Source organism: Podarcis vaucheri (assembly GCF_965113315.1).
Source record: "Podarcis vaucheri genome assembly, chromosome: 17".
In the NCBI taxonomy this organism is placed as follows: domain Eukaryota; kingdom Metazoa; phylum Chordata; class Lepidosauria; order Squamata; family Lacertidae; genus Podarcis; species Podarcis vaucheri.
In genome coordinates, this window is record NC_138755.1 from 10,044,358 (window position 1) to 10,052,697 (window position 8,340).

An 8,340-nucleotide genomic window follows, 5' to 3' on the forward strand; every position below is an offset into this window, starting at 1 on the left:
GATCTGCTACAGCAGAAAGGAGAAACTGTGTCCATCTTACCAGAACAATAAATATCCATCTTGTATACCTGCAGGAGCGTCTCCACCCCCATTGTTCAGCCCGGACACTGAGGTCCAGAGTTGAGAGCCTTCTGGTGGTTCCCTCATTGAGAGAAGTGAGGTTACAGGGAACCAGACAGAGGGCCTTTTCGGTAGTGGCGTCTGCCCTGTGGAACACCCTCCCATCAGATGTCAAGGAAATAAGCAGCTATCCAATTTTTAAAAGACATCTGAAGGCAGCCCTGTTTAGGGAAGTTTTTAATATTTAATGCTGTATTGTTTTTAACACTTGATTGGGAGCCGCCCAGAGTGGCTGGGGAAACTCAGCAGATGGGCGGGGTATAAATAAAAAAATATTATTATTAAAATTATTATAGTAATAAATCAACAAAAACTTATTCTCCTAAAAGTACCTGGAATGTCTACAAACCAGACATGCATACACAGACCAGCCTCAACTGGGTACAGCTAGGGCTGCCATACGAATGGCAAAATGTCCAGGAAAACACGTATGGCAGCCAGGGTGATTCCCGCCACCTGCCAAATGGGAACAGCATGTTAGGTACAGCATGCTGGAACCACAAGGGCTCCAGGTGGGAGGAGATGCTCAAACAGCACCTGCCGCTTCCAGCTGTGTGTCAATGTTGCAGAGGATATGTTGGGTCATCCCAGAGCAACGTGACGATGGATATTGAGCCCCAGCACCGTTGCTGTATTGCAAGACATTGTGGGGTGCACCCCTTGGCTTGCCTGCTTCTTCTTCTTCTTATTTGGCACCCCTAAACACATTCCTCCTGCCAACCTAGCAGTTCGAAAGCACGTCAAAGTGCAAGTAGATAAATAGGTACTGCTCTGGTGGGAAGGTAAACGGAGTTTCCGTGCGCTGCTCTGGTTCGCCAGAAGCGGCTTAGTCATGCTGGCCACATGACCCGGAAGCTGTACACCGGCTCCCTCGGCCAATAAAGCGAGATGAGCGCTGCAACCCCAGAGTCGGCCACGACTGGACCTTAATGGTCAGGGGTCCCTTTACTTAAACACATTCCTGCCCCAAGGAACCATTTGAGTTGCTTGTGCAACTGTGCCAGGTGCTGCTTATACAGCTTTCAGAAAGCTGCAACGTTGGAGCAGCCATGGATGGAGGCGGTTTTTCTCACAAGCTGTTTTTTTCCCTGCTTTCAAGGCTCTCAAGGACACCGGTCTTGTGTTGCCTACCCATGTGCCTGCATGTGGATAGTCGTCACCGCTCTCCCTAACAGAGCTGGGCTAGTAAAATCGAAGACCTCTGGTTCAAAGTCCCCTCCCTCGCAACTTTTATAGAGCAAAGAACTGAGTGCAGGAATCCTGCCGCAACTCCACGCCCAGGCAATGAAACAGAGCTTTGGCTCCCTGCCCCTTGCTCTAACTGCTAGCTCCCACACCCCTTATCAGTCCTACTGAAGGTTTTTTTAAACTATGCAAGTCTGAAAGTTACTGGCACACAGCAGAAGGAGGGTGGCGGCTTCCATTTATCTCCGCGCTGCTATAACTAATGAGCCAAACTTCTGGCTGTTGCAGATTGATTCCTGCTCTTTAACTTGCCTTATAAGTCCAGCCTCCTTCCTCTCCTGCTTTGCTTTTTGTTTCCCCCCCTCTCCCTTTCCCTCGGCTGTCCATAAATCTGGTAACAATCAGAAGCGAGCAGCAGTGGCCCAGTGAGGCAGTGCAGGCCAGAATGAGGCAGAGGGGAGTGCGAGAGGCTGTGCGGGTGCCAGGTTCCACAGTGCTTTTATAAACATGTTTGCCTTAAGCCAAGCGGTGAACATTTTCAGACTTTATATGGGAAAGGAGCAGAGAAACGGGACGTTTCAGGATCTTTGGGGCTCCCAGTCTAAGGAGGGTCGGGGAATCTTATCCAAAGCCCCCCCCCCCCTTTGCTTTTTCCTCCTCAGGTAGGAGTTGGCAGGTGCTGTGAGTGGCAGTGGACACACACACACAGAGACACTTCAAGTGCCACCCCTGCTAATATTTTTGCTAATATTTTTCAGGCTCTCTGTTTACCTAACCATGAACTAGAGATATGAGAGGCTCTGTTGGTACAGTGGTTCCTCAGGTTACATACGCTTCAGGTTACATATGCTTCAGGTTACAGACTCCGCTAACCCAGAAATAGTGCATCAGGTTAAGAACTTTGCTTCAGGATGAGAACAGAAATCGTGCTCTGGTGGCGCGGCGGCAGCAGGAGGCCCCATTAGCTAAAATGGTGCTTCTGGTTAAGAACAGTTTCAGGTTAAGAACGGACCCCCGGAACGAATTAAGTACTTAACCCGAGGTACCACTGTATTTGTGCTGAGGCACAGGGGACCTTTTCCACAGTCTTCAGCAATGAGACCTCAAAGAAGGCTCCTGGGAGTTGAGAAAAGACCCCTCACTCTTATGAACCCAAAAAGGTCCACGAGGTAGCCTTGGGCGCACTGCTTGTCATCTCTCCTCAAGTGAACCGCTGCTACCACCTAACCCTCAGCCTCCAGTAAGAGCTGTTTGACCATGGAATGGATTTCCTCAGGAGGTTGTGGGCTCTGCCACCAACGTACATGCCACTTCCAGCCCTGGAAGGGGGCAGAACAGGCTTACGCACACAAAGACCCGGAACACAACCCCTGCACCAACGGGGAGTTGCCTGCATAACATAAAAAGTAGGCACCATATTTTTCGCTCCACAAGACGCACCTGACCATAAGACGCACCTAGTTTTTAGAGGAGGAAAACAAGAAAAAAAATTCTGAACAAAACAGTGGATGTATGATTTTTGTGGTTCATACTGTGGCCACAGACATGTGATTTGACGGTGAGTTTGGGGTAAGTAAAGGTAAAGGGGCCCCTGACCATTAGGTCCAGTCGTGACCGACTATGGGGTTGCGGCGTTCATCTCGCTTTATTGGCCGAGGGAGCCGGCATACAGCTTCCAGGTCATGTGGCCAGCATGACTAAGCCGCTTCTGGTGAACCAGAGCAGGGCATGGAAACGCCGTTTACCTTCCCGCCGGAGCGGTACCTATTTATCTACTTGCACTTTGACGTGCTTTTGAACTGCTAGGTTGGCAGGAGCAGGGACCCAGCAACAGGAGCTCACCCCGTTGCAGGGATTTGAACCATCAACCTTCTGATCGGCAAGTCCTAGGCTCTGTGGTTTAACCCACATCACCACCCGCGTCCCTTGCGCCACCCGCGTCCCGAGTTTGGGGTAGCCCAATGCAAAAATCCTGAGGATCCATGTGGAACCATGCTTTGTAACCATGTTTTCGCCCCATTACGGCCCCACAAAACAGTGGGTGTGTGATTTTCTGGTGTAGGCTATAGCCATGCACATGCTATGTGATCGGATGGTGAATTTGGGGTGACCCAGTGCAAAAATCCTGAGGATCCATGGGCTTTTACCTCCCCCCCCGGCAGCCTCCTTTATCGATAGTGTCCCTTATCTCCCTCCCGATCACTTGCCGATCAGCTGCTCAGCAGCTTTGTTTCCACACCCCCTCCCCTCTTTCTTAAAAAAAAGCACAATTTGCTTTTTGCCCCTGGGCAATTTGGCTCCAGGGACCAGCATTTGCTCCATAAGACGCACAGACATTTCCCCTTACATTTTAGGAGGAAAAAGGTGTGTCATATGGAGCAAAAAATACGGTAGTTTTCAGAATTCAATAGAGCAGAAAGGCCCAGTCTGGCAAGGTCACTTTTCTCCTGCTGGAAACTGGGGGTGGGGAAAACCTAAAGTGCAACCAGTCAAGGCCCTGAACCATTGGATTCAAGGTACAAGAAAGGAGATTCCAACTAAACATAAAGATGAACTTTCTGAAAGTAAGAAAGTTTCCGTTTGACAGTGGAATGGACTCCCTTGGAAGGTGGTGGACTCTCCTTCCGTGGAGGTTTTTAAGCACAGGGTGGAGGGCCACCTGTTATTGATGTTTCAGTTGAGACTGCTGCATTGCAGGGGGCTGGACTAGATGACAATTGGGGTCCCTTCCAACTCTGTGATTCTATTATTCTTATTGCAGTCAATGAAAGGCATGTTTATTAAAATTAAGGTGGGTGGGTTAAGCAGGTATAGAACAAGTTCTTGGTAACAAAGGTGCCATGGGTGCCATGTTGCTACAGAAACTGTCACACACTTGCATCATATTTAGATGACTTTCTACCTAGACACTTAACACATGCTGAGCTTCTTTTAAGGATGCGCTCTGTGAAAACAAATGGACACATTATATTCAAGGCCACCAGAGTGTGAGGATCAACAATCATTGAGTAAATGGTTACTATGGGATGCAACGATATCCAAACCAGTGCAAAGTCAATACAGTGGTACCTTGGGTTAAGAACTTAATTCGTTCTGGAGGTCCATTCTTAACCTGAAACTGTTCTTAACCTGAGGTACCACTTTAGCTAATGGGGCCTCCCGCTCCTGCCGCGCCACCGGACCACGATTTCTGTTCTCATCCTGAAGCAAAGTTCTTAACCCGAGGTACTATTTCTGGGTTAGCGGAGTCTGTAACCTGAAGCGTCTGTAATCTGAGGTACCACTGTACCTTCAGAATTAGCCAAAGCTATTTGAGTTGCACCCAAGTAGCAAGTGATCAAAGGCACATGAACTTAAAGTACACGTATCTATGTGTTTTCACTCCTTACAGAACGAAGATAGAGATGATGGATAAATCTGACTGCACACTGTCATCTGCCGGGTAAGGCTTTATCCAAAATGTCCAGTGAATGGAACTAGTGAACCACAAACTTGCATGCCTGTTGGAGAACACATTTTGTGTTCCACTTGCATGCCAAATGGCCTCCTTTATTACATTCGCCATGCAATGCTGTGTAGTACATGTTTATTCAAAAGGAAGTTCCAGTGTGTTCTGCAAAGGATTGCAATCTATGCACAGGGAATTTGCTCCTCATTTATTCAAAGTCTTTGCCTAGATATTCTATAGTGAAAAGTTGGAGAAACAAAAGTGCAACGTGTCTGTCTGAATTTAAGGGCAGCTTCTGGTTCTCTGGGGGATTTTAAAGTAAAAAAAAAAAAAGCTAATATAAGAGGGCCAAATGAAACAAAATGATAAGTAGTAAGTAAACTCTTACTATGCTAACTCGTCACAGTTAAGTCTGGAAGTTGGCATGTTTTGATAAACTCACCAATAAACTTAGAATGGCCCAAGGTAGAAAATGAAAGGACTCCTTTATGATAGAATGGCACTGTTTTATTATATATACTGTGAATAATTATTATAAAGGACTTCATACTTCATATAAGCATTTTTGGCTGGTTTGACTATTTTTATGTTATCTTTTGCAGACCTCTGGGACCTGAATATGTGAAGTGAACTTGAATCGACTTCAGGTTTGGATGCACACTTTATCTCTCAGAGAGGGTGGCGGGGTAATTTTGTTGGTTTGTTTCCATTTTCAAATTCTATATTCATATGGTTCTGTACTATAGTAACCAAATAAAATATAATTAAAAACAGACAAGCAAGGTAAACAATAATGTTTTTGGGGAAAGTCAGGAGTGATCCAAGTCACATGGCCATTTTTAAGGAGGAAAATTCACCACAAGGTAATAATTTTCAGGCTGTGGGAGCTCACCCCATAGTGAGGCATTCATAAGATCACTTTACCATGTGAAAAGTGAGGAGAAAAAGTCACAGCAGGGCGACATTTGTGTAATTCTCAAATTACACAAATTGATAAGAGCACACAGCTTCCTGTTTAAGACCCAAGATTCTATCCTAGTCATCTCCAGTTAAAGAAGTTGAGGTAGCCAGGCTGAAAGAACTGCTACCTGGCCAAAAAGGCATTAATCCATCAGACTAAGAGCTTGATGAAGTAAAAGACATGCCCTTATGACTTAACTGTGCCTGGATTGTGCCCAACAATCCTTCAAACAAGCCCTTTGCTGAGCTTAATTTCAGGTGGCCTATATGGCTTGTTTCACAGGTGGTACAAAAAGCTCAAAATGTGTCAATAGCTCAGGATCAGAGCACATATTTTATACATCTGTGGCAACGTCTAGTTCAGAAAGGCTAACAACATCAGCAACAAAAATCTTTGCCGGAGATTTTGGCGAGGCACTGTCAGTAGACTGTAGTGTGGTAAATGTGCCATTGGTCCGTCCCGCCCTGATGTCTAGGCAAGTTTGCATTGTTCCACAATGCGGCATCCACATAGTTAACGCCAGTAGCCTTCAAAGCTCATTGTGTCACTTGGCAAATGCAGCCTCACCAATTCCTGAGGGAGTCTCTGGGAGTTTAATTTTTCCTGATGATGTGAGGCTAGGATGCGTGGAGGCTGAATCAGAGCTCCCTCCTTTCTCCCCCGCCGAGTGCTGTATCTTAACTAAGAATGAGCATTTCCATTTATAGAACCCTAGTGGCTGGGTTGACGTCACCGCCCCATGAGCTTGGTAAACACAGTGTGTGTGTGTGTGTGTGTGTGTGTGTCTTGCTTCCTAGACCAGAGAACAAAACTGCTACTGGGTTGCTACTGCAGCATCCCACTTGGCAGGGCTGTGGCTGATGTTTAGTGCTCCAAAAGATGTGGCATCCATGGCTCATGGGTAGAGATGGATGAGGAGTGAGGTCATTGCTTAGAGATCTCCCATGCAAGGGAAGGGAACCCACAGGGCTGCCCTAGAAGCAAGACGTCCCAGCTGGTTCACAGCGCTGCCTGGGTGACTGTTCCGTTCCTTAGCACTGTGTGCAAGAGCAGAGCGTGGATGAAAAAGCTAGACAGGTTGCAGAGCTGACCTGAGTAATCCAGGGATGTAGTTGAGAAGCGCCAAATGTGCCATCCAGATTGTAAGGTATGCAAAACACACTACCCACCCTGTGTTCAAGCGTTGTTATTATTATTTTTAACCTCAGGCTTTTCCTGCTCTTTAAAGCTGAATTGGAGCAAACATCAACTTGCAAGTCCATTGTCACGTCGCTTTTCAAGGGAAGATCCATGATTGGGCAGCACTAAGAATTGCTTGGCTCAGCACCCTGACTGTATTTTTACAACCAGAGATAAACCAATAAGAAAGGTTAGGTCTCTGATTGGTTCCAGGACAGCATTTCCTTAAGGACAATGAGACTGTGTGAAGCACTCTGAACACTCAAGTACCATATAAATCAGGGATGCCAATTTGAATAAAATATGGGGGGGGGGCATGTAAACCCCACCCCGCATAATCAAACATGGGACACAGCATACATGCACCACCTGAATGGCAATACCCATCAACTTTGGGGCGGCGGTCCCCTCAAATATTTTATTGGGGGACCAAAGGGAAGTTGACCCCAAGGAGTTGGCTCCTATGATATAAATGCAGTCGCTGCTATTACTTACGCAGAACTTTTAGTTGAATGACTCCATTGCTCAAAAGCTTTGCCAGCTACTCAGACATAAAGCATCGTTAGCGAAAGCTACCCCTTTTCTTCCTTTGTATATTATCCACTCTAGGAATCAACTTAGCCAGATACGGTGTCTTGTCTAGCTGTTCATTTTGGTTTAAGAGGTATTCCTTTTGTTCCTAGTTGCTTCGTCCATATCCACTGCTGCCACCCAGTTCCTAATGCATTTGTAGATACCTCTCTCAATCGAGAGGGACACAGGTGGCGCTGTGGGTTAAACCACAGAGCCTAGGACTTGCTGATCAGAAGGTCGGCAGTTCGTATCCCCGCGACAGGGTAAGCTCCCGTTGTTTGGTCCCTGCTCCTGCCAACCTAGCAGTTCGAAAGCACATCAAAGTGCAAGTAGATAAATAGGTACCGCTCCAGCAGGAAGGTAAACAGTGTTTCCGTGCGCTGCTCTGGTTCGCCAGAAGTGGCTTAGTCATGCTGGCCATATGACCTGGATGCTGTATGACGGCTCCCTTGGCCAATAAAGTGAGATGAGCGCCACAACCCCAGAGTCGGCCACGACTGGACCTAATGGTCAGGGGACCCTTTACCTTTACCTCTCAATAGAAGCAGCTGCATACATTTTTAAAGTCTGCAGTCTTCCAGCTGAGCAGGAGGCCAGGCTGGGCCTGTTGTTCTTGGGTCCTGGACACAATTTGTTCTGGGGTCATCTCAGCTTCCCAGTTATTTTTATGTGAATGGTGTCTATCCATGGCTCACTGCATCATGTGTAGTACTTGAGAAACACAGAGGGGAAGACGTGAAAGGAGGCACAGTGGGAAGAAGGCTTCAGGGTTGAGATATCCATATATGGTGCAGACTTCTCTGCCAACAACATGCCTAGGGTTGCCATATTTCAAAAAGTGAAAATCCAAACACAAAAGTTGTTGAGTTTTGGG

At 46.9% G+C, this 8,340-nt stretch overlaps 1 long non-coding RNA gene across 1 annotated transcript in view; it reads right to left on the bottom strand.

Moving 5' to 3' along the window:
- The window catches only part of LOC309522167, a 233,678-nt gene that overhangs the window by 164,789 nt on the left and 60,549 nt on the right, over window positions 1-8,340 (bottom strand). The window lies entirely within an intron of this gene.